The 26,959-nt window shown below is 43.5% G+C and overlaps 1 protein-coding gene across 15 annotated transcripts in view; it reads left to right on the plus strand.

Annotated features, from left to right (window-relative positions):
• Positions 1-26,959, plus strand: part of ZMIZ1 (zinc finger MIZ-type containing 1) — a 563,555-nt gene that overhangs the window by 139,392 nt on the left and 397,204 nt on the right. Inside the window, exon 1 of one of the 15 annotated variants that reach the window (XM_075000056.1) lies at positions 5,392-5,499. The exons of the other annotated variants lie outside the window; for them this stretch is intronic. The gene's annotated coding sequence lies outside the window, so the exon portion shown is untranslated. Of the gene's footprint in view, positions 1-5,391; positions 5,500-26,959 lie in introns of those variants that run through there. 15 annotated transcript variants of the gene reach the window in all.

Below are 26,959 nucleotides of genomic sequence, written 5' to 3' on the forward strand. Positions count from 1 at the left end.
CCTGGGGATATAGGCATCTCCCTTTCCCTCCACAATGTTGTGGAGGATGCAACAGGCGCCCACTACCTGGAGCACGTTGGGGACCCCGACCTCTAGCCGTGTGAGGAGACACCTCCACCGGGGGCCCCTTTAGATGCCCGAAGGCCCGCTCCACCACGTTGCAGGCATGGTTGAGGTGCTCCTTGAACGCCTCCCGGGTGGGGTCGAGGTGTCCCGTGTAGGGCCTCATGAGCCAAGGCTGCAGGGGGTACACCGCATCTGCCACCATGCAGAGCAGCATGGTGACATCCTCCGCCACAGGGATCTCCCTCTGGCAGATGAAGGTGCCGGCTCCCACGTGGCAGCAGAGGCTGGAGTTCCGGAAGACACGGGCATCATGGGTGTGACTGGCCCAACCCATATAGAGGTCGGTGAACCGGCCCCTCGCGTCCACCAGGGCCTGCAGCACCACCGAATGGTAGCCCTTCCTGTTCACATACTGGCTGTCGCTGTGGGGGGGGGGCGTGGATGGGGATGCGTGTGCCGTCCAAAGCGCTGATGCAGTTCAGGAAGCCCGGGTCCTGGAAAACAGCGACGGTGTTGTCCACATCTCCCAGGCGGACGACCCTATGGAGCAGCATCGCGTTGATGGCCCTGACGACCTGCAGAGGGGGAAGGGGGACACGTGCTCTAGTGTGGGTTTGGCAGCCGTTGCCCCCCGCCTCGGGCCCATTCTGCCCCACTCCCGTCCAGCCCCTGGCCTGTGCAGCCCCTGCACCATCTGGCCCCTTGCAGGGGAGGGTTCCCCTTGCCCCAGTCCCTCCTCCCGCCTGGCCCCACCTTACCTCTGTAAGTACAGCCCCAACAGTGGCCTTGCCCACCCTGAACAGCTGTGCCACGGAGCGATAGGAGTCTGGGGTTGCCAGCTTCCAGATGGCAATCGTGACCCGTTTCTCCAGGGTGAGGGCTGGCTGCATGCAAGTGTCCTGGTGTCAGAGTGTGGGGGCGAGCCAGTGGCAGATCTCGTCGAAGGCCTGCCTCGACATGCGGAAGTTCTGCAGCCACCTTTCCTCGCCCCTCTCCCCTAGCACCACGTGCTCCCACCAGTCGGTGCTGCTGGGGTGGGTCCTGAGGCATCGGGGCACCCAGGTGGGTGCCCGGTGGTGCCCTGGTGAGGGGAGCCCCGTGGCCCCAGGGGGACTGCTCAGCCCGCCATTGAGCTTGGGCGCAGCTGCGGCGAGGATGCACAGCACTGCCAGCGGGGCGTCCATGATGAGGGTGTCCTCCTGCAGGAGCTGTCGCTGGGCCTCCATGGTGGATACGAGTGGGCTCTGCCAGGCTGGGCAGCACTCGGCTCGTGTGGAGGGGCGGGCAGAGGGAGGGACCCTTTAAAGGAGGTGGCTGGCTGCGGCTCTGGAAGGGCTGGTTGGCTATGGGACCCCGTCCACAGTGTTTCCTGCCTCCCTTCTTTCAAAAGAGAGCTTGGAGCCGTGTGCACGCTCTCCTTCGAAAGACCTCGGCGGCACTTTGAAAGAGCGGGTCGGAATGCCGATCTGAAGAATGGCGGCGGGGGCTCTCTTTCGATGGCCGCTCTTTTGAAAGCCGAACTTCAATTTTTGCCCTTTCGAAAGGGCGCTTACTTGTCAGCGCAGCTTTGGAGAGGTGCTGCTTCCAGAACAGTGTTTCTTAATTATGTTCTGTGGAACACTGGTGTTCCAGGGACAACTTGTAAGTGTGCCATGAGCATCTGACACTTTTTTGATATTCCACACTGATGGTTATCTGTTTTGTTATTAAAACCAGACACAGTGTTACTTCTTCATTGCTATGATACCTGATTAAATTATGTTGTTTTTGCTGTATATGTTGCTGGTTTTTTAATAAGCTTTTATAAAATGTGTAACTCTTGTTTCCAGGGAACTGCCTCTGATTTTTCCGTTGGGGTCAGAAGTGCTGAAGCTGAGGGACCATTGAATGACTGAGGGATAGGGATAGATTGGGGAGGGGATTGGCACATAGGACATACAACTTGTCGATTCAAATTATGAGCTAAGTCTAGTGACTGGCCCAGGTGGTTGCTTTAGGCTCCGCACCTTCAGGTCCTAATGCTCCAAATGACTACAGCACCTGGCACCCACACACTGCTGGGCTAGCTCAGGACTGCCCAGTTACAGATATATATTGTGCCAAGCTCAGTCAGGGCCTGTAGGTTTTACTACTGCCCAAATACTAATTGTCGTTCCCATCACTTGTGCTCACTTGTGGGAGCATTTGAAATCTCTTGCTTTGTCTTTGTCTTCCTCTCACGTCTCCTGAGTGTAAGAATCCTTCAGTATGCATGCTGGTGGGTCAATTTAAAATTCCCCATATTCTGCTCCTTCAGTGTTTATTTTCTAACCCCCCTGTCCCGTCCCCGAGGTCCTGGAATGGCCCTTCCAGATGCAGTCGGTGGACGAGTTGATTAGAAAGACCAAAATTTGATTTAAAACCTGTTGGCGACCGGCCAAAAAATGAGCATTTATTTTTCATGTCTAAGTTATATGTTTTGAGTTGTCTGAAAGGAGACAAATAAGAAACCAGTTCTCCTCTTCTTGCTGCAGTGGGCAGCTGCCAAGGTGATGACACTGGCTACTGGTTAGTGAGGAAAAGAGGATATTGATTTCTGGTGGACACATTACAGCATGAGGCAGATATTCATAAAGGCTGTGGAGAGAGCCAGATAATATTTAGCAGTGGAAATAAAAAATAAAATTGATCTAACGTATTTTCTTAAAACAACATTCTTTCCCTCCTCTCTTCCCTGCTGCTTAGGCTCCATCTAGGCAACCTGCAAAAGAGCTGAAAGTGCTGTTTTAATTGCTTGGAATTTTGGCAGACTGGAAAGGATGCCACTCATGTTTGCCTGCCTGGACATTTATAACTTGCAGCTGTGCTGTCCAGGTCTTAACTCAGTGTGGTAAACCAATCTGGCTGTTGGAAAGCAAAGTTCCTTCTCCTTATTTCCCCCTTGTCGCTGCCTTTCACCACACGTGTGCACGTCATCTTCTCCATCCCAGTGGGCAGAGATGTAAAAGAGTGCTTGCTTTTATGTAGCACTTGACTTTTTTCTTAAAACAAAACCAAAAAACAGTTCTTTGCAGATCTCTGAATTATTCTTCCCAATTGGGGTAAGGCTCATCACTCCCATTTTACATAGGTTGTGTCTACACTAAAGTGGGTTCTGGATTTGAGGGGGAGCTCAAAGTCTGGGTGATGGGGGTGCCCTTCCCTGTTCCCTCCACGCCCCCAGGTGCACACAGCTTTGCTCCCAGGTGCTGCTGTCTGCTTATCTGAGTGGCTGGAATCCAGCCAATCAGAGCAGCAATATGAAGCCTTCAGGCAGTGCTGCCGAGGCTGATACTGCTTTCCTTCCCTTCCCCTGGCTGGGGGAACAGCAGGGCGGGAAGCAGAGCCCAGAGCCACTTCCTGCTGCCCCAGCTTCGTGACCTGGTCTGTGAGGCCCAGGGCCCCAAACCCTCTACCCTGCTGCAGGCCGGATGCTAGGGAGGGGAGCCCGAGCCTCGGGATTTGTATTGCAGCAAGTCACACTCCTGATCGGACTGCAGCTGGCAGTTCCCCACTCCTGTTTTAGATCCTACATCCTCTGCCTTCATGACTGTAGTCCGATAGGATACTGCGAGCATGCAGCATTGTCTGTCAGGGCTTTGCAGACTAAGCCTTGTTTTAGGGCAAAAAAATATTATTTGTGTGTCCTTGCACTAGCCAGGTGTGACTCATTTTGTGATCTTCAGCCCAGTTCTCTACTGCTTTTTCTCCTCTCTAACTAGTAATTGTTAAGCTCTTGGATCTAATTTTGTTTGGCTTGTTGCATAAAAAGAATTTTCTAAGTAACAAAATATATATGTGACCTGGGCACACACGAATTGGTTAAAACTTTGTATGATGACAATGCTCTCCATTAAAATCTGTGTAATTGCTGTTTGCAGGTAATTAACGTTATGGTGATATTCCTTACACTAAGTACTTGTTGAACCTCTGTAATCTGGAACTCTCTCACCTGGCTGCATCCATAGGCTGGCATGATTTTAGTTAGCTGGATGTCCACTTACCATGGGTATGATCAAGTTTCTTACCATCCCTTAAAGTTTGTTTACAGCCACCAGTTCTGGCTCTCTGTGTTCTGTGATGTTATTTAGCTCTAATTTACCCCTAAATGACTTCTAAGAACCCAGTAAGCAGCAGAAGTGTTGGTGATTCTGCCAGACAATATTGACCTCCTGTTGTCCAGCAATTCTCTCGTTTCACATCAGTCAGGTTCTGAGGATGCCAGACTAGAGGTTCAATCTGTACAGGAAGATCCCTAGTAGCATCAATCTTGTGAAAAATAAAACTATACAGATTTTAATGGTGAACTCTGAATAAACATTATATATGAGACTTTGTGGAAGATGTTTTGAATTAACAAGTATGCATTAACTCACACATGTAATTTCTAAGGCTGTGTCTCCATGGGCACAAATCTTTGAAATAGCCATATTTCGAAGGTCACTGATCAGAATAAGGCAATTTCGAAAGGGACGGGTCCTTTTGAAAAGGACCTGTGTGTAGCCGCGCTGAGCCATGTGCCCCGCTTTCGAAGCACCGCGGCCAGAAGTGTCCTAATGCTAATGAGGCGCTGAATATTCAGTTCAGCGCCTCATTAGTAATCTTCGAAATGGCCATTAGCATAGCCATTTCGAAGATTTGTGCCCGTCTAGACACACCCTAAGAGTTGCTGAGTTTAAGCTATTTCCAGTATGCTTTTCAGTGCGGTGAGTTAATGTAAAAGCAGCCCTTTGCCACATCACTCAGTTATTTTTATTTTGCAAGTAATGTTTAAAGTGGAAACACAGGTGTACATGCACAAACACGTGTGCAGAGACACAGAGTCAGTAAGGAATCTACTAACGAATTCAGAGAACTTAACTGCAGGTCAAAGTGCACTGCTTCAGTGGCTGCTGCAACCAGTGCTGTGTGAGATAATTTTGAAGACGGGCTGTTGATGGGGGTGGGGAGACAGGCAGCAAGAGCTTTGTGCATTCAGCTAAAAATACTGGCTTTTCCTTGTCATAGTGACGAATATCATCTTCACAAGGCCAGAGATCACTTTCTGTTTTTCTTACGTAAAACCTAGCAAGCTGGATGATTCGAAGTTTCTCTCAATTCATGTAAAAGTGCTTGCCGCACAGTGAAAACACAGATTAATCTGCGTAAGAAGATGAAATGTAATCTGTTCGCAAACAGTTCTCTCCCGTTTGAGGGAACTCAACTTTTTTCTTTCACTTTTCTCAAGCAAAAGCTTATTTTTTTTACTTTGTGTGAAAAATCTGCTTCTCAAATTTTTTTTTTTTTGCAGAGAGATTGCAAGCCATTTGTGCATGAGAGTCATTTGTCATCAAATTACGTATCTTTTCAGCAGTGTCCAACGAGTGACTCAAACCAGCACAAGTAATTTATTCCTAAATGCTGAGCAGTGCAAAGGTAAAACTTTCTCTCTTTTTGAAGAAGCAACAACATGACCCAGGTTATGTTGCCACCCACATTTTGATTGTCTGTCTAACCACTTCACTTGCACACAGGAGAGTTATGGGTGCTATATTTTGTCTGTGGTCAAGGTAGATCTGAAATCTGCTACAAAAATGATAAGAAAAGCATCTGGAATTTTGAGAATTCAGGGACATGGCATTTGGTACTCAAAAAAATTCCTGCGAGCAGTGTTTAAGGAAGATAGCTTTTATTCTCTATCAGGCCTTTTGTTGTTACTGACACAGGGGTAGGAACTTTCTAATCTGATCTGCCACTGATGAGACCCTCTTTTACACAAAGTCCATCTAGGAATTCAGATTTCTGCTAAAAATCTGTTCCTCTGGATTGCAGAGGAAACTCTGTCTTGGTAGCTGTGGCTGCGTGATGGCCAGATGTGATTTCAGTATTAATGCATACATGGAGCGAGTTGCAAGTCAGTGCTTGTGTAGAGCTTTGAAAACATGAAGTGCTATTTTAAGTGCCAAGCAGTAGTTAAAGTGAACTGTGATATGAGTGCCAGCAAGATGGAGAGGGAGTGGATTGGCTCAGATCCTAATGAGGTGACTGGCCCTGCAAGGTACTGAACAATGCTTGTGTGACCTGACTGCTGCTCTGTAAGTCAGTGGGGGTTGGGAGTGCACTGCACCTTGCAGGCGGAACCCAGCACTTGGCAGTGGTGAGCCCTAAAGGAGGGAAGCCGTCATTTTCAGCCTGAATCAGAGCACAGAACAGGGAATTAAGTAACTTACATTCTATTCCAGGCCATCCTACCAATTAACTCCATGACCTTCAGCAAGTTGTTCAACTTGTGTGTATCAGTTCCCTCCTAATAAAATGGAGGATGTGCCCATTCTCAGGGCTCCCAGGACTGTGAGTCACTCTGTTACTCGCTTCACTGAGCATGAGGGAGTCTTGCGTGTATTTGGCTGGTGATCTGACACCACCAGCAGCCTTTCAGCTGCTCATGCCCACTCCTCTGGGCTAAGCCAGTGTTACCTGCACCTTGCAGGTTAACAGTAGGAACACCCCTATCCCCATGTGCCTTGTGCTGTCCAATTGCTCAGAGAAATCTCAGATCCTGTGCCCCCCAATGTGCAGCATACCTTGGTTCTGCTGGAGACCACTACTCTTGTGAACCCCACTGTGCCTGTGAACCCTTATTTATAAAACAAAAGTCAGTTTATTTAAGAAACAAAAAAGATTTAAGTGGAAACAAGAGAGGGTAGTGGAAACAAATGGTTATAAATCCAAAACAAGATCTTAAAAATAAAGTAGTTTCCCCTTAAGTTTAGACTGTGACTGGCTGGTTTCTCAAGAGCTAGGATCCAGTGTTTCAGGAGAACATCTTTGTTCTCAAGATGTCTCCTGTGGGAAGGTCTTCAGTGGGCTTCTCTGTTATATTGCAAACAGCCTTTTGGGTTTGTTCACAGAAGGTGAACCCCAGTCTTGCAGATTTCCTTTTCTGCTTTCAGGTGGCTTTGATTGTTCACAATTACCTCAGCTGGTTGCCCACCGAAAGTCTTTAGCACTGTGCAAGGCTAAACACCTGGACCTTGCACTTCATCCCTTACCAAATAGGGTGGAGTGCCCTGTGCCTGAAAGGACCACCACCAAGACATGTTATCCTCGGATGATTAATTTTGATTCCAAATCCATAAAGTGTATTTTTATTGAAAAGTATTGTTCCTGAAATATTATTTTTGTGGACATCTCAGAATGATGACACTTGACAAGTTGTGAGCTTTCTGTAGACACCTTACATGTTACCATTTATGAATAACTATCCAGTAAGACATGTGACTGCTGTCACGAGTTTGTCAGACCTGAGGTGAAAGTTGTTTGTAGAGAGCAGTGGACCCTTTTCCAAGAGGTCTTGATGTGACAGCAGTTCTAGAGCAGGAGTTGGCAACCTTTCTGAAGCAGAGTGCCAAAATTTGCCCTTTTGATCTCCATACTGGTGATACTTTTTAAAGTTACTAATAGTCTGACTTACAACAGCTTCATTAATAAATAAATAAAAAGGCAGAGCTTTATCATTTAGGTTGTAGTAGCTGGTCTTTTGTTAGCATGGGTTGGTCTTTTGATGGCATTAGTTGGTTATTTCTTAACCGACAGGTGGCATGGCTTTGAGCAAGCTCTCGGCTGCATGCTCGTAGAGGATCAGGGCTGAGCTCCTGCTCTAGCGTCTTGCCACATCTGATGATCCATGTACCCCCATTACCCCCAACCCCTGCCATAGTAAACCTGCAATGAGTTCAAATGTGGGCAACACCTGAGCAGGTTAAAGAGGCCAAGCCACATGTTAATCATGATGGGAGTCCTGAATGAAGAACAAGGGCATTTTCAAATAGTTGTCAGGAACGTCAGTCACCCGTTAAAGACTGCCCGGTGCGTTGCTGCTTGCATGTTCCCACGTGGGTGCATAGGTCACATCATCTGCAATGGGAATTGCTTGGCTGCATCCCACTGATAAATTACAATGATAGGTCCTAATGGGAGAACAGGGTTTCATACGGAGTTCTCCTCGCTCCCTCTCCCCCCACTGTACCTCTAAAATAAATGGGATGGGACGTATGCAGTTCTCTTTTGTGCCTGTCGGGGTAAGTTGGGGGCACATGGTCTGTCTGCGCAGTGGTCACAAACCGGAGGCTGCTGAGGCAGCAGCTGACGTGGGCATTCGGGGCTTTGGCTAAGAGGCTCTTTAATGCGGAGTAGAGTTTGCAGCTGAGCCCTGGCGCTTGGACCCTGTGGGGTGACAGGATTCCGGGGCATGGTCCCATTCCGGATGTCTTCACTGCAGTTATAGAACCTGAGCCCCGCGAGCCTGAGTCAGCTGGCATGGCCCAACCGCCTGTGTCTGGTTGCCACACAGGCCTACCTTTAAAGGGTTCCGTTTGTGTTTGAATTGGCAAACCTTATTTGCCACAGGTCTCATTAACATACGGGATTACCAGTGTGAATGGTGGACCAATGAAGCTGGCAGGATTTTTGCCATTCATGATCTTTCTCTCATTTTCTTGAGGAACCTGCTGTTTTTCCTAACACTCCAACGTCTCTTACTCATTTTCATGTAGGAGGGAATGTAGGTATAATCAAGACTTTAAACGTTGTTGTTGGTTCTGCTTCAAAGGCTGGTGTTTCATAGCTGGAGATACATTGGTTTGTCGAGCTTGCAGTTTTTTAAACTTAATTTTTCCCTAACAGGTTGCCTAATTCTCTCCAAAGAGGAAAAATCCTGAAAGCCTACACAAGATTGTCTGCTTATTAATATGTTGATATTGTAGTAAAGCAAATATTTCATGCTCTTTATTTAGGTTGGCTAGATTTGAGCTAGAGCTTTGTTTTGATTAATGACATTCAGGGTTTTAGAAACGCATTGTCTTGAGTTAGGAATCCGTGGAAAATACCACAAGCATTGTGGAATGGGGAACAAATGGGTATTAGTAATAAGCAGAAAAAATGGGAGCAATCAGGATAAGCTACTGAAAGACTTACCCTAGTATTAGGATTTATTTTCATTAGTTAGCATTGTAACTTTCAGGTTTTTAAAGGAAATATTTTCTACTAATCAAAATAGGACGCTTGGGGTCAGGATGGCAGGGTTTTGCTCAGAGGGTCAGCTTTGCACTAACATGCTGTGCCCTTGAGTCCGTAACTTAACCTTCTGTATCTGTTGGTTCATCTACACTAGAAAATGTTAGTGTTTTGAATACTTATGAGAGCGTAGAAATGCACTCGGTGTGCCACAAACACCCCTAACACTGGTGTGGCTGACCAAACCCAAACATCGCTAGCAAACATTCTGCCATCACCAGCTCAAGTCTTACCAGGTAAAACTTTTGAAAGCACATCTAAGTCAACGAAGTGCCTAAATTCCATTGACAGTTCTCATAGTACAGGTCTAAAATGGTCCTGCCTATCTGTCAGAGCTATTGGCTCTGAAAGGTCTCAGGCACCCCTGACAGATCCACGCTGTTTTCACAAAACTTGGAGAGCTGCCAGCCTCCTGATTTCAATTCCTTGAGACCTTTTTCCAGTGCCCAGAAGGATATTACACAGGACTCAGTAGCATCATCCAAATTAAACTTTGTTTTTACAAACTCCTTTAGCGTTAAATTTTTATGGAAAACTTTAATGGCTTGTGGTAATAGTAAGCCTCTTCCACACCTACATCTTGTAGCATAGGCCACTGATGACCACTTGCCAGCGTCCCCTGCCTTGGTCAATCTTTTCCAGTTCTGACCAGGCTTTTGGCGAATGGCTGTCAACAACCTTAGAAGATGTCGGGGGGTGAAGTCATGAAATGTTTTAAAGTTTTGCTACTGTTTTGAAATTTTTCCTTTTTTTTTTTTTTAATCAAAATATTCTGACCAGTTCAATTGCTGGTGAACCTTCCACTTATGACCTCCCCTTGCTCTTATTTTGCTTCTGATTCCTGCCCCCCGCAACCTTCACAAAAATTGGAAGTTGCACTGCAGCACATTGTTGTTATTAGTCCTTCAGCAGGTGCCAATGGAAAAAGTGATTTACAGAGACCGTGTTGGAAATGCCAGGTGGTATGTACATGTGGTCATTAGCTGCTACACATAGGATGTGTAATGTCTTTGGATTTTTACTGCTACCATCTCTTCAGGGCTCCAAAAGAAGAAGATATAGTCCCTGTTTCAAAAGACTCACAGTCTAATAGTCAAGCCACTCAAAAGCTGGGAGCAGAAAGAGAAGCAGAGAGATGCATTGATTTGACCCAGGTCACACCAATGATCAGCAACTTAATAATAAACCCTGGGTCTCTTTTTTTCCCATTCACGTTTGACCACTAGACCAGTCTTCCAGCATTTCTTATCGGACATTCTTTTCCCAGGCCCTGAGGAGCTGGGATCCACCCAGCATGAGAGGCACACCCTATTCAGACTGTTTCCATTGTCTTGTATATAATTAAACCTTTATATGTTCCATTAATGTACACAACATTTTATAGAACACATGGAGGACACACAGGGTGCACCCTATGGAGACTGAAGGGGCAGATGAGGAAGAAGCAATGAACTACAACAAAGCACCATTTTATGTTAAATCCAGCTGAAAGCCTGCTCTCCAGTTACCATGTAAAATTATACAAGTACTCAGGGACAAAATCTGCTCGCCCACCATGCTGATTATGTAAATGACTAAGTATGTATTACCAGACAAATAGAATTTTGCAAGGCTCCTCTCTGGTGGGACCACCATACAGAGGTAAGTTGGTAAGGGAGACAGTGTCATGTCATTGATAGAGGGCAGGCCATCAGCCTTGGGTTCTAGTCCTAGCTCCAGCCGGGCAAAGTTGGATCAGTCCCTTTTTTGTCTGTGGCACTGTGCCCCAGCTATGAGAAGGGGAAAATGATACAGACCTCCTTGGTAAACTACTGAGATCTAGGGATGAAAGGTGTTTAGTATTATTTATGTATTTATGGTGCAAAAGGTGTTTAATCAGGATTAAAGGAAGGCTTTGAAAACAATCTTCTTTGTGCTCTCTACCTTCCTTAGCTCCCGTGGTTTTGAGGCGGTCTTAGCAAATGTAACATTTTCCTGTGTGTCAGTTGTAAAATTGGCCAATGGCAGAGCCTCTCTGACCGCAGCAGATGCTGCATGTGAGTGGCGTTCTCCTGGGTATAAATATATATCCCATTATAAAAGGAAAAGCACTGAGAACAGTGTGCTTCCTGGTGTGCTGATCCTCTTCTTGGAACTGATGGTGGTGATTCCTTTCTCCTGAGATCATCATTCCAGTGTGAGTCTAGGGACAATAAACTTCCCCCCCAACCCCGGCCAATTGGAAAAATCAGCTCTCTGAGTAACAAGCAAGCCTGGTGGGATTATCTGCTTACCAAGAGGTTAGGTTTAAAGCACCTCTTGTTTTACTTCTCACCTCACCTATATTATAGCTTTTGTTCTATTTTCTCCTCCAAAAGGAGCTCGTTTTGTGACATATGAAATAATAGAGACATTAAACTGAGTAAATCTTGTGTGTGTGAAAAATCGGTAATTTATTCAATTTCACGTAAAAGAACAGTGAATGTTGTGTTATACACACATAGCAAGTTCAAGAAATACGACCCAGGCAAAACAGCAGCATATAAACTGGCCACTTGTGTCTCTAGTGCTTGTAGGATATTTCAAATGTTGCTGTTCATGCTCTCTCCCTGTGTCAGGGAGCCAAAACCAACCTGGATTTTCCCATGTAATTCGTCTTTGTTTAAGGTTGTCCATCACTGTGGTATCAGAAGAAGCTTTCTGCTCCATCAGGCACTCCAAATATTGTACTCCTTATGCTGTTTGTGGAGTTTTAACGAACATGTACCTAATTCACCTGTCAGAAATCCAAATAAAAGATGGAAATTTTAGGATTCCATTCACCACATGGTTGGTTTATTTTGCTGATGTGCCGCTTGTCGCTGGTGACCATCTGTCCATTTTTTCCAGGACAGTCCCTTACTTAAGGTGTCTCATAGGCTTAATATATAGTGACATTAATGTCCACAACATTTCACAGGCTGACTTTTTTAAGAAAATGGACAAATTGTCTTTATTTTGTGGCACTCTTGTTCCCTGGCACCTGATGTCTCGGCACAGCATTCTCTGTTCCAGTCTGCTGCCCAATTCACTGGTGTCTCATGCCTTGGGGCAGCAGCTCCTGCTGCAGGGGAGCTTCTCTGTGGGGCAGCTGCCCCATTCCCTGGTACACCACGGCATCAGCCTGCTCTGCTGGTGAGCTCTGCCACAGGGTGGCTACCTTATTCCCCAGCATCTCGTGCCTTGGGGAGGTAGTTCTTGCTGTGGGGAAGCTCCTCTATGGGCAGCTATCCTATTCCTCAGCATTTTAGCCCCAGCTGCCAGGGATCCCTGCAGCAGGGCAGCTGCTACATTCCCTGCCCCCCTCTGCCAGGAGGCTGCAGCACCCCTACTTTTGACACTCCCCTGCCAGGAGTTTGTGGAGCCCCCATCCTCCACTTCCTCTCATTGGAAGGTTGCAAAGTTCTCATCCCTGGTGTTTCACCATGGGGCAGTAGCCCATCGCCAGGGAACCGTGGCATGGGGCAGCAGCCCCCTGTCTGTGGAGGCCAGTGTCCCATATTTGCCATAGGGTAATGTGGTCACCCTACACTCACCTTCCTCATCCATCCTGCAGAATTCTCCTTGTCTTGCCACTGAGAAGCTGTGGCTGCTTTCTGGAGATTGTAAGTCAAGCGGGAGGGGGGAAATTTTCAAAAGTAGAGGTGGGCGTTAGGCCTTTGGCTGCTATTGTCTTTCAGGATTTGGTGCTTTTCAGAATCTTCCCTGGCATAACTCTCCTACAGTGGCAAAAGCAACAACAGTACAAATACTTAAGGGCATAGTGCTTCATAGCTTTTCTGCTCAACTTTCTCAGCCAGTGCCCCCGACCCTCCCTTCAGTTGCATCACCCACAGAGGAGCTTCGACCATTCGATAGCTTGCTTCTGAGCATCCCATGTGCTGTTGTGGGGAAAAGTATGAACAGCTGAACTGGGTGATGGCTCTGGGGTGACCTAGCACAGAAGCAGATAATTAAGGTAGGGCTGGGGGAAGCATAGAGCACTCATCAGAAGAAGCTGAATTATCTCTGTATGGGTTGCACCTCTCCAATCCAGTACGCTCTCATCGGGCAGGACCATAGATGTTACCAGATGAGAGAGTAGCGGACAGGTGTAGGAGCCCTAGTGGGGCTGGGAGCCAGAGCCTCTGCCTGCCCCATGGCTGAAGGGCAGGGGGCTGGTGTGGGTCAGGAGCTGGAGTCCTGTTTACCCTGTAGCAGAGGGGTTCGGGACACAGAGGCCCCACCTGCCCCACAGGGGTGGTACCTGAAGACCCTGCCTGCCCTGCAGGGCTGGGAGCCGAAGCCCCACCTGCCCTGTGGCACGCCTGTGGGGGTGGGAGGTCATTGTCTGGAGCCCTGTGGCAGCCTGGCCTGTCCACCTTCCCTTGTCTGGATAGTTCTCTTGTTCAGGAACTGACAGGCCTGGAGCATGCTGGATAAGGGAGGTGCAACCTGTCGTAGCAATTGGAAAGCACTTGTCTAGAACTCCTCTTTTCAGTGCTGTCTGTTTAACTATCTGAGCACTCTCCAAAGTTACTGGGCTTTTCCCCAGACATCCCTTCCTTGGGCAATGCTTTTTATTCCGCTGTGTGACTTGTTAGAGTAAAATGCAACTTTGTGCTGCTTTAAGCTAGTAATTCCAGAGGACAAGAGCAAGGAACGCTGGAAGGAGTGACTCTTTTTGTACCGGGTGCGTGTGGATGGCAAGAGTAACAAGTGAGCTTGGGCTTTGCATCATGTTTATGAGAATGTGATTGCTTTTTGAATTGGTGCGCAGGTTGGAGATAGTTCTCCTAGTGTTCCGGAGTGTAACCCCCTAAGGAAACAAGAGTCAGTTTTATACTTGCAGGCTTATAACTGCATTCTAACATGCACGGTTTCTATTAATGAACATGTCATGTGCTTTCCTATAGGAAGTGATATAGTTGTGGGGCTAGAATGCGCTAAGGTCTGGGCTTGCAAACTAGGAAGAGATTTTCAGGAGAAGATATAAGAGTTGGACAGTATTATTAAACATGTGGTGTTGGGAAATAAGTATCTTTCTTCATTTAAATATTTTAATGGGCTCATAACTCTATAAAGCACGAATCCAATATTGCAAAAAAATGATTGGGTAAAGAAATTTACATGTTAACTCAAACCCAACAGTGAATTCTCCCAGCAGTCAGCTCTCGAAAATCACATCTGCTGAGAAAGGCTGGAAGGACAAATTGGCCCTAAAAGTCATCAAAGAAGCGCTTTGACAGATCACGTACGGAATGCATTTTCAGAGCCAAGGTTCATTTGCACAGATCCCTGCCTTCATCCTCAGCTTGATTGCCCATGCTCAACAGCTGCCATGGAATCAATCTCTCATGGAGAGAGGTGGCCTTTACAATAGTCAGGGCTGTTTGAGGTTTTGTTGGACTAAACCAACACCTTAATAATGATACAGAAATCAGGAGAGAGCTGTGACTTTCACCACCGCAAACTCTGCATTTTTGCATTTTCTTTTGTGTTTTACTTTTTCACTCTGGTGGCAGAGCTCACTGGAAGAGGACTTGTTTGTCTGGGTGCCTGGACTTAGACTGATGGGGTATAAATGGGATTGGCAGAATTCAATTTTATTTTTTTTATAATTTTCATAGATAATTTTATTTTTAAGCACTTTGAAAATATTTTTTCAAGTTTAAATTTTCACAATTTCCAGGAATTACAGAGGAGTCTGGCAATAATTGTTTAACAGCAGATCTTGAGATGGAAGAAGTTTTATAAACATTAAAACACAAAGTGTCAAAATATACAAAGTAAATATCCTTAAACTCTAAGGCTGTTTCTACACAGGCCACTTTCCGCATGGCAATACATGGCCCGAAATATGCTGATGAGGTGCGGATGCAAATTCTCCACACCTCATTAGCATACGGTCAGGTGATTTGGAGTCCGGAAGACCGTTCTTCCGGACTCCAAAATGCTGTGTAGAAGTGCAGCCCCAGGGGAGCTTCCGCAAGGAAGTTCGTCTTCCGGAGGCCCCTTCTTCTCAAAAAATTTTGGGAAGAAGGGGCCTCCGGAAGAAGGGCTTCCTTCTGGGGACCTCCCCCCGCCGGGGACACGCTTCTACATGGCGTTTTGGCGTCCGGAAGAACAGTCTTCCAGACTCCAAATCACATAACCATATGCTAATGAGGCATAGGGAATTTGCATCTGTACCTCATTAGCATATTTCAGGCCATGTATTACCATGCCACTTTCAAAGAAAGTGGCCTATGTAGAAATAGCCGAATAGATTCATGGGGAGCACTTGTGTTTGTGCAGATTTTTATTGTTGATCAGAATATTTGTGTTTGTTTCTTTGTTTGTGAACCCCTGGTGAAACTGACATTTAATGATATTTACTAATAAAAAAAATACTTTAAAACCTTTATTATGTGTTCAGGCGACTCCCTGCTCCTCAGCAGCTCTTTAACGGAGATGAATTATTCTCTTTTCTCGTTGGGAGCATTTACATGAAATTACCCGTTCAATAGTAATCGTAGCAAAACCAAGCTATATTGGAGAGGAGATGGAATGAAAACAAAATGCACAGTTTGCTTTAATGTCTCTAACATCACAGTTTGCTTTGCACTTCTCGGAAGCAAAGTAAGTTTTCTTAGCTTAGAGAGAGCAAAAAAGTGAATTGGTTACATCTCTTGAAAGCAATCCTGTCTCTCACCAGTCAGGGCTGACTGTCTGCATCAATTAGGGTTCAGATATCAGCAAACCCTTTACTCTCCCCCCCACCCCCCCGGACGTGATTATTCATTTTTTAAAAAAGGAGCTAGTTTTTCCAAGCTTTTTTTTGAAGACTGAGATGCACAATAGACATTATGAAGCAGTTTTATTCTCTACCTTCTAGGACGTTGTCTTTTGTGAAGAGAAGAGCCTTGACATTGATGAATAGCTGCCTTTCAAATACTTGATGCAACTGTTAGGAGCCTATTTTGTCTGGCAGGGCCAGTTTTGGTTAGACCACTGGATTAACCTCCCACACAGATTTTTTGGTTGCCTTAATGTTGACATGAGCTGTGAGTTACTTCTGTCTGTATGGTAGCCGGTACAGATCACGGAGCATTGTTGTAATGTGTGCTGTGAGGAGTATCACATAATGCAGGCATGTCAAACTCAAAGCCTGCTGAGGGCTGCACAAAAGAAAACTGATAACTTTCAGGGCCACCAAAGAAAATGTACTTCTGTCAGAATGTTGTAATTATTTATTACCATGGATTATGTTTTAAGGATATTTTATAATTTTTCAGGTCTTGTTTGACTATAATACAATAATTTTAATCAAGAATTTGATACTTAAAATTAATGTCATTGTTTTATCTTTTTATTAATAATTCATAAAATTCAATGTGCAAAATTATTTGTTCTTATATAATAATTTTTAATTTAAATATAAATTTAAGGTACTCTGTCTTGGATGGCTTCCACCCTGGGGCTGTTGGGGTTCCCCTGGCCCTGTTGTGTCCCCAGGGCTGGAGCGGCCATCATGGCTCCCAGCCCGGGTGCTGCCAGGGTTCCTCTGGCCCAGGCCAGGTCCCCGGGGTTGGAGCTGCTGGCAGGGCTCCCAGCCCCACGGCTGTTCTTCAGGGCTGGAGCTGCTGGTGGGGTTACATGTAATTGCAGGCAGGCTGCAAAAAAATTCAGTAGGGCCGCATGTTTGACATACTTTACATAATGCATGATCAACCTTATCTGCACTTGCTGAAGCTTCTGAATTGTCCAAACATATAATCCTGTGCAGAGCACTTGATAATAAGCCAGTCATGAGTCACAAAGGCATTGTCTTTGTACAAAGGAAAAAGTTTCAGACTCCTTGACAATTGCAGGTGATGAAAACACAGTCCTAGCTGGTGATCCTATCTGGTCTCCCACAGCATATGGAAAGCAATAAAGATCCATAAACTGAGGGGTCTTATAACAAATGGGCACATTTTTGATATTTGGTAGGAGTGTGTGAGTATAACGTCCAACACTCCTTTCAACGGCTCTCTCACCATTTCTAGGAAATGCTTAGGTTTTGTTTGGTTGGAGCATCAATCTGCTAGCCCATACCTGAGTGCTAGTCTGTGAAACTGAACAAGTCTCCCAGCTGTGTCAGCTCTGAGTACACCTTTCCCAGTGAGGCTGACGGCCACCAAGGGCTCCGAGCCGAGGAATGAGGGAGGAAGAAAGGCGCTCAGATGGAAGGGGCAGGACGGAGAGGCAGCTGGCCCTCAGGGCTGCCCGGAGTGTGGTGTGTCCCCCAGCCCTTAGAGCTACGCAAAACGCATGATGTGGTGTGCCAGCTGATATTTAACGGAGCCTTTGTCTCAGGCCACAGCAGCGACGGCTGGGAGCCCCAGGCACCTTTGAATTGCTGGGCCCTGTGGCAGTTACCCCTTTTGCCCTCCTCCCCACATTTTGGGGGGCCTGACTTTGTCACAACGCTCTCTAACGAGATTTTATATTTGTTATTCTTTAGCACTCTCCAGATGTGTAACACACTTTCATCCATACACTGATTATCTTATATCTTGATTATGGCAACCTCCTAATCTTTGGTCTTCCAAATATCCATGTAATTCCCTCTCAGCCCATACAAGATGCAGCTTTTAGAATTGATCAGACCACATTGTCGTCATCTTTGACTAACTCCACTGGCTCAGTTTTCTCCCATCACCTCCCATTTAAAGACCTTGTTCTTACTTGAAAGCTTTTATGCCACTTTTTTTTTTTAAATTTATCCCCCCTGGTTTGACTCTGTTGCCTTCACTCCCTCTGCCCTGCCGACAACATTAGCTTTGGTATAGTTTCTTCTACAAGTTTCTCCATAACATTGCTCATGCTACTCTATATGAATCATAGAACCATCAGGTAAGAAGGGACCACAAGGGTCTAGGCTATCCCCCTGCCATGATGCAGTGTTTATTTTGTCAGTGCCATCCAAGACAGATGGCTATCCAGCTTCCACTGAATGAAATCAATACCCTACCAACTCTGATCTGCCAACCACCACCATCTCATCATTTCCATCTGTTCTGAAAGCACTTCCTACGGGGTGATGACAATAAGTGAGTAACTTGGGTCCATTATGTCAGTGATCAGGGCAGAGCTCCTCTATGGATATTATCAAAACAAAAAGCAGTCAAGTAGCACTTTAAAGACTAGCAAAATAATTTATTAGGTGAGCTTTTGTGGGACAGACCCACTTCTTCAGACCATAGCCAGACCAGAACAGACTCAATATTTAAGGCACAGAGCAATTATTAAATATTGAGTCTGTTCTGGTCTGGCTATGGTCTGAAGAAGTGGGTCTGTCCTACAAAAGCTCACCTAATAAATTTTTTTGCTAGTCTTTAAAGTGCTACTTGACTGCTTTTTGTTTTGATAATATATAGACTAGCACGGCTCCCTCTCTGTTTCTGTGGATATTGTGCACCTATACCTGGAGCAGCGGTATGAACCTTTTAACGTAGTTCCTTGTTCTTCTTGATTTGATTCTATCCCCATTGCTTGTCGTCGTCTCCTGTTTTGGTCTGTCAAAAACATAGAACATAGAAGATTTTTGAGACAGGGCCTGTCTCATTCCATATTGTCGGTCAAATACTACAGTAAACGCTTTCATATCCCTCAGCCCCAGGACTGGGAGGTTGCCGGATATTCAAATATTCCAGATAATAGAGAGGTGTGCCAAGCAATGCATCACACTAAGAAAAACAAGATTAGGTATTAAGAAACATGCAAAAATGTATGCAGAGTACTTTTATTTACTAACAACAGTAGTATTGGACATGGTAAACTTATCCTGTATTTTCTGTATTTATTTGTATTTACTTTCACTCCACTGTACTTATGGAAAACAACTAAAATTTACTTAGGGTTACAGTGTTGGTTATTTGAAAGTTCTGGATGATAGAGCGGCGGATATAAAAGCGTTTACTGTTGTGAATATTCTTCTGCATCATAAATCCCACAGTGGCAACCTTTCATTTCATTGTTGTGTGCTTTGTTCTACAGTTATGCCCAGAAGCCCTATGGTATCCAGGCTATATTATATTATATTATATTAATTATATTATATTATATTATACTTCATACATTTACCCCGTTTCTGTCTCACAGAGCTCACCATCCAGAATTATGGCAAAGTATAGCAAGTGGAAAGACACAGACAGAATAGAAACCAGTACAATTTAACGGTAACAGGAACATGTACTCAGTAGCAACGGTATTCCCAGTTCACCACCAGCTTAGCACACTGTTGAAGTAGGCATAAAAAATGAAAAATAATGAGGGCTAATGTTTTGGATAAATATTTAAGAGGGGGGAGTTAGTGAGTCACTCTCATGTTTATTGAACCTTTCAAACTGTAGGGCTTTTATATTTTTGGTGAAAGTGATCATTCATCATGGCTGTCAATGGGAAGGTGAAGTTGCTGGAATGATTATTTAAAACAAATTTTCCTTTTCCTCTTAGGTTACTCTACTTTATGGAACTAATTGCAAGGCAAGATTAATTGGCGCTTAGCCCTGTGGCTATACTGGGTTTTAACTTCCATTTGTTTAAAAAGTAACTTGGGAGAATTAGATTTCTGATGTTGCTAATTTTTTTTAGAGGAGGACAGAAGCTAGCATAGGCGGGAAATGAAACACCAACAGTGGCAGAAAGGAATGGACAGCTAATTAATTTGTTTATTCTGCTTTCATAATGGATATAATAGTAAAATGTTCTTTTAAAAAATTGCAAGGAGTAAGGACATTTCAATAACGTGTAAAAAAAGAGTGAAACAAAAAAGTGAGTATGCTCTTCTCAGTCTAGAGAGCTTTGGTTTCATCTCCCAGTGTGTCTGTCAGCGCTATGATTGTGAGGTGGTCCTCTATTTCTTCACGCCCCTGCTGGATACCTGTGTTCTGCCAATGTCTGAGTCATTGTTATGTAACACCTTGCAACCATTTGTTATTTCTTTATTGTTTTAATGTGCATGTATGTATTTAGTAACAAATGAAAGACATGACAGGCATCTTATACAATGCATAAAATTCCCTGCTTAGGAGCGGGGGAAAAAAAAGAGAAAAAGAAAGACTTTGATTTTTGACATATTGCCTTTTTTTTTTTTAAATTGTTCCTGTTGCCCACTAGCTTAGGAAAAAATTATTAATTATTATTTGGTTATGTAATTTGGTATGATTCTTATTTTTTGTCACGTGTCTAATGATAAAGATCCTGAGATGACAATTAAACATGTCTTTGGGTTGTGTTTTTTTTTTTGCAAATCTTGCAAGGTTCCTGTCTGCCACTTCAGGTATTTAAACATTGAATATCAGTACTTATTCAGAAAAATGAAATAAAAAAATAGATTTTAAAACTGCCAAAATGGAACAGCATTAAAACTGACCCAGTGTTTCTCCATTGTAGTGAATAAGACAAAAGTTAAAGTGAACTGAACCCACAAAATCAAATGAAAGTTGTAATGAATTAATATTTTGGAAGTGGGATGTCATTGGATGCTTGTAATACATTTATTTTCTTATTCATCCTGATGGCATTTTGGTTATTTAATTTAGTATGATTCTAAGGAAAATTTACATTAACTAAATGTTGTGCAGGGATTAGAGGTACTTCATAAGAATGGTATTATTTCTATTTAATATTTCTTTCTTTGGCCTCATTGTGAAATGTACATGTCTATGCATATCACAAAAAGACAGTCACTGCCCAAAGAGCTTACAATCAAATTTCACATTTAGCCAAAAGAAATGTGGTTTTCTGAAGGTTAATTTTTAAGAAAACATTAGTAGAATCTTGGCTCTGTGGAAGTCTCAAAGTTATCATTCACTAAGATGGAACCACGATTTCACCCAGTGTATTCACTGCAGGGCTTTGTACTTGTGATTTCAACTCAGTCCATTTATAATAGCTATACAGTAAGAACCAGCATTTATCTTTCCCTTGGTTTCTTGTGCCTACAATCCACAAATGATACCCCCAAAGCTTGTTTGCTAATACACAGCATTCTTAGTGATAACAGTGTCTCTTGGCAGCCATTGGAAACAACGTATTAAAAACCCTATGTTTCTCATTAGAACAACTCTATTGTGCATATTGTTTAAATATAGATTACTAATGAAATGCCTTTTATTGCTTTCCCAGTGAAGACTTACAGTGTAAAGTTAATTTGCAGTGTTATGTAAATTTTGTTGAACTTCAATCAAGTTTTTAATTATGTTTTTACCACAGTAATTCCTGTTTGATTTGTCATTTCCTGTTAGGTATTTAACATTGTGAATGGTGGGTTGTTTTTTTTGTTTTCCAACCCCCCTCTTCCCTCCCTTTTTACTTTTTGACCTGACATGGAACGTACTTTTCACTTTAAGACAGGATGAGTCTGATTTCCATCCATGTATGCCTGATGGAATGAGGAAAATTACACACAATGGATATTAGAAACACTGTATTTAATCTATTGATTTAGGGGAAAAATGGATTGAGCAGACATAACTATGCTATTCCAAAGACCTCTTTTGTGCTCTTTTCATATGGCCTTCTTTTGTTTGATTGTTCTTGTTCAGAAAGGCTTTTATACCAACAACACTTGGATTTCATTTGAAATATCAGATGCTTTTTAGCACTTAATGCATTTAATGATTGAGGTTGTGGCTTTCTGACATGGATAACAATTGTCCCAGCAAATACTTGCCCAGCACAAGACTCTGATGGATAAATGGATCATTCTTTGGCAACCAGTCAAATTAAAAATCACTTTGGTGAAGACAGGACTTGTCAAGTTGTGTTTTTTAAATATCTTTTTGGGTAAAAGGAGCCTGCAATGGTGTGAGATGAGTTAACTGTTTTTTGTTTGCACTTGAGATAGGAAGGAAGCTCTTTCCAGGAAACAAACATGTAACTTATGTAGTTTCTTCAGGGACCGTTTAATAAAAGTAAGTATCAGAGGGGTAGCTCTGTTAGTCTGTATCTGCAAAAACAGTGAGAAATCCTGTGGTGCATTATAGACTGACTGATATTTTGGAGCACAAGCTTTCATGGGCAAAGACCCGCTTCATCAGGAGTCTAATTAGACCTCTGGAATCTCTACTACATTGCATCTGATGAAGGGGGTCTTTGCCCACAAAAGCAGCTTATGCTCCAAAATATCAACCACTCTATAAGGTGCCACAACCACTCTGTAATGATATTTAGCACTCATGTGCATCGGAGGGTATATTTTAGCATTCTTCCCTCTAGCCCAAGCCTTTATAAAATGACTGTTGATACTGCATGCCTCAGTATTTGGGTCCCCAACTGAAAAGGGCTCTGATTTGCGCAAGCATGAGTTTTAGGCCATTTAGGAAAACCAGGCCTATTTAGGATGTCTGAATTGGTTGCCCAGAATCACGAGTCGCATTTGAAAATCTCTGCTGACAACATAGTGTGAAACACGAGCTACTATTTAATGTTGCAGTGTGCATGTATTCATCATATTTCTAATGTAGATTTATGCACTTTTAACTGCCAGGTTACCTGGCAGCCTTTAGGGCTTAGCTTTCCTATTGCTTTCTGGAAAATGCTGCTATCACCTTCCACTTTTTACTTCATCACCCCATTCTAGCATTTACAATTATTTCAAGTATTAAAATGAGACAATGGATTGATGGAGTGGTACTTGGGCTCTTCCAGATCAGTCTCCTGCAACAGTACATAAGTATGGAAGGGGAGGGAGGAGACCAAAGATTAACTACCTATGGTGAGAGCTTAACTGTTTTATCCCAAAATCCCTGTGTCTACTTTAAATGTTTCTGGATCCAGAGTGCTGCTGGAGAGAATGTTATGTGTGCTTAATGTGGCATGCTGTCTCTCTGTGAAAGAGGGTTACAGCAAATTAACTATTCTGTGAAGATCGCTTGTATACTCACATATTTACTTTTAGATATAGGGTAGTCTTTCAGATGCTCAGCGTTGGCCTAACTCTTTTCCCACTGAAGTCACTGGGAGCTGCATCAGAGCAATGAGTTCTTCCAGAATCCTATCCACAGGATGCCTGTATAGTTTTCATTCTGAGTTGGAGCCACAGGGTGAACCTCTCTGATCCAGAACTCTCTCATTCGGCAACATTCATAATCCAGCATGATTTTAGTTAGTCGGATGACCACTTAGTATGGGTGTGGCCAAGATTCCCATGGTCCCATAAAGGTTGTTTACAGCCAACAGTCCTGGCTCGAAGTGTGATATTATTAGCTGCAATTCACCACTAAATGTCTTCTAAGAGTCCAGTAAGCAATGCGAGTGTTGGTAATGTGCTAGAAAATATTGACCTCCCATGATCCAACAAATTCTCTTGTTTGACCCTGGTCAGGTCCCAAGGGTGCCAGACGAGAGATGTTCAACCTGTGTTGTTTCAATGCAGATTTATATCGCTGCTCTTTTGCAGAGAACTGGAGCAATGGAGGGAGTTAAGAAAACAAATGTTCTCTACAAATCCCCCCATATTTCTATATACAATTTAATCAGGTTGAGATAGGAATTATCACTAACTCCAGCCCAGCACTGCACATCTTAATTTCCTCATGCAGGGTGCTAACTCTTCCTGTGGATGGAGAAAAACAGAAATCTTGTGCTCTGTATTGACACTGGCAGACATATGGAAGACATTTTTAATTGCTAAGGCTAGACCAGCACAGACTTTAACAGTGTATCTAGGCACACTAATTAACATTTAAACCACATGTAAGGTGTTTTTAATCAGCCTTTAATCTATAAATCTACCAGATTTCTATGGACTATGGAACCATTTTAGGACCATATGGATTTAGCCACAAAAACATGCTTGTATGTTAAACCTTCACTTTATTTTGTAATACTGATGTTCTCTGTCTCTCTTCTCACTCTCTTTTGATAAGTAGGATTAATTTTCTTCCAAAGAGTTGTTTCCGTTTAAGTGCTTTGAGTGCTGGTGAAAGGTCCCAGATTGACAGCCCTGGAGACAGAAGTCTCCTTTGTATTCACAGAACACAAAGAACACAAGCTTCCTTTGCACTGAAATTGTGATTGGGGATGTACTGTTAAGTGAGAATGGGGGTTTCTGTGATGTGAAAACTTGCTTGCTATGAGCTGCACTGAAGTCACCATGGTAATGGTAGTTGCTTTGTAGGTTGGATTCCATCTGGTGATGGAATATGGAGTTCTTATGCCTCTACTAGGAATCTCTTGAAGGTGTAAGAGTGATTCTTATCACTCTTTGAAGTGCTTGTTGCTTGATAAAGAATAATGGTGGTTTCTCAGAGTTTTCTTCTGCAAAGCCTTGCCCATGTCCAGTGAATATTCAGCTTATAACTTAGCCAGTGAAGTTCTTCTATTTTTTTTCTCCTAGCCCCAGCTAATATCTCTATTTTCTGAAACATGTTTTTGGTTCAATATCTGAAATTCACATCCAACCCAAAATTCATTTTTATGATACTCCAATTTTACGAATTGTAGATGCTTTCCAAGACCTATATACAATTGTGTTACCTAGATTTCACTGTCCGCCAGTGGATTTTCTCTCTGGAACACCTAATCCCTTGAAGAAGAGACATTTTTGGGCTGATATTTTTAGCTCTGAAAGCTCACCAGTTGCAGTGGTACTGCGGGGAGGGAAGCTAAATCAGGAATGCTGGGCGACCACATTGTGCCAGGATTTCAAGTCTGCTAACGATGGAGGATATGTCTGGAAAAAAATGAGAAGAGGAATGCTGGAACTTACTTTCTTTCCTGCTGCTTTAGATCTAGGTAAAATATTGGTGCTGAACAGTTACAAAACCACAATACAGAAAATCAGCAGGAATGGGGCAAGGTAATTGTTTTAAATTGCTGACGACTATATAGAATTGAAAAGGAACAACTCAAAAGCATGTACATACAGAAAGCAGAAGTCTCATTTTTACTAAATAAAAATTGACTCGGAAAATGACTGCCGGATAGCTAATGATCTCTTTGCCATTATTTTCACTGCTTTGTGTTATTCATTCACATGTAGATAATATAAATGGTTGTTTTTTCTAAAAAGACCTTATGAATGGTAAGAAAATAAAAACCCACTGCCAAACAGTTACTCCATAAACCCATTGAAGTCAGTTGGGTTGCTGCCACATAATCCAAGATTTTTGGAATCCCCTCCCAAGTGAATGAAATCTTACCCAGTCCTGTGACTGTTTTCCCTATTTGTTTAAGTAAGCACTTCAGTCCCGGTGGAGTTGGAAGTGGCTGACTTTTTTCAGCTCTGGTGGAAAGGGGGGAGAGGAGACCAAACAGAAAGAATGCCATTAGCACACAGTGGAGTCAAAAGTGGTGCTATTTAGACAGCTGCACGTGTCAGATCATGCACTGTGGCCTCTGTCAAACAGCTATTTCTGTCTCTAGCACAAATCATAGTAACTGCCTATGGGGGGTAAGAGAGTGAGTCATCATGCTTGAGGGAGAGCACCAAAAAAGATATGTTCTCCTGTATGAGCATTTAAACTTAGGAGAGTAGTGTTATAAGCTGCCTCTTTGCCTGTGATCCTTAAGTTAGGAACGTGGTCTTGTCTGCTGTTGAAATGTCAGTAAAGCCTCAAATATCAATTGGACACTTTACTCCACTTAGACATTTTAGAACAGTACCATTGTTTACTCCTCCCGTACTCTGTGAACAGTTCAGCATTCTCTGATTAATAGCACCCCACCCCATTCAAAAATATTAGCTCAGATCCGTGAAAATTGAGGTTCTGAAGAAAATACATATTGGGTCCTTCTATATTTGCCTTCTGGTTTATGACCCATTAACTTTTTAAAGCATTTAACAGCCAGGAGAGCTAAAACATATTTTTTAAGACAAGCACAAGCTGCAATTTTCAAATAATGGCTTAAATCCAAAACGTTGGGCGGGGTGAGATAATAAGATAGGATAAAATTATGACCAGTTGATGTCAGTTAAAACTCAAAGAGAGCCTGATTTACTTGAGGGTGAATTAGGAAATGTCCTGAAGAGAAAACTGGTCAAGAACTATGGATTTATTTCACTAAAAACACCTCCCCAAACCTAATATTTGTGTAGCTGCTCAACTTTAACTTGCTTCATTATGTTTTCTATCTGATGGCCATTGGCGAAGATGGTTTTGGATTTTTGTAGTTGCGTGAGGAATACTTGCCCAAACCAGTGTGTTAAAGTATGTAACGTCCTGTTCCTTGCAGTTGTACTCTGTTAGTTGACATTGATCTAATGTTTCGGAGCTTTGGCCAATAATTAATTTAGTAATTAAATCCAGGCACACCCCACATTACACGTTGTGAAATAAAGTGGTATGAGGGTTCTAAACATAAATCCAAAGAACACAGTTTTCTGTTGAAACATCATGCTTCATCTGAGTCCCATTACACTTACATAGTACAGGTTGAACCCCTTTAGTCCAGCACCATTGGGACCTGACTGATGCTGAATGAAAGTATTTGGCAAGCCACGGGAGGTCAATAATGTCTTGCAGCACAACGAACACTTGCACTGCTTCCTGGTCTCTTAGGAGGAATTTCAGAGTAAATTACAGCTAAATAACTGCGCATAACTCTGAGAGCCAGGACCGTAAACCAACTTTGAGATCACCAGAAACTTGGCAACACTCATAAATGGACATCCAGCTAACAAAAATCATGCTGGATTATGGATATTGCCTGATGAGAACATTCTGGACTGCAGAGGTTCAACCTGTGTATTCTGTCCAGGGCTTTCAATGTGCTACACAAACATTAAACCTCAGATTTGGACTCTCGGGCTGGGCACCCAAAATCACTAATTAATTTGGAAAACTTAGTT

The sequence above is a fragment of the Carettochelys insculpta genome, chromosome 7 (genome assembly GCF_033958435.1).
Source record: "Carettochelys insculpta isolate YL-2023 chromosome 7, ASM3395843v1, whole genome shotgun sequence".
Taxonomy (NCBI): domain Eukaryota; kingdom Metazoa; phylum Chordata; order Testudines; family Carettochelyidae; genus Carettochelys; species Carettochelys insculpta.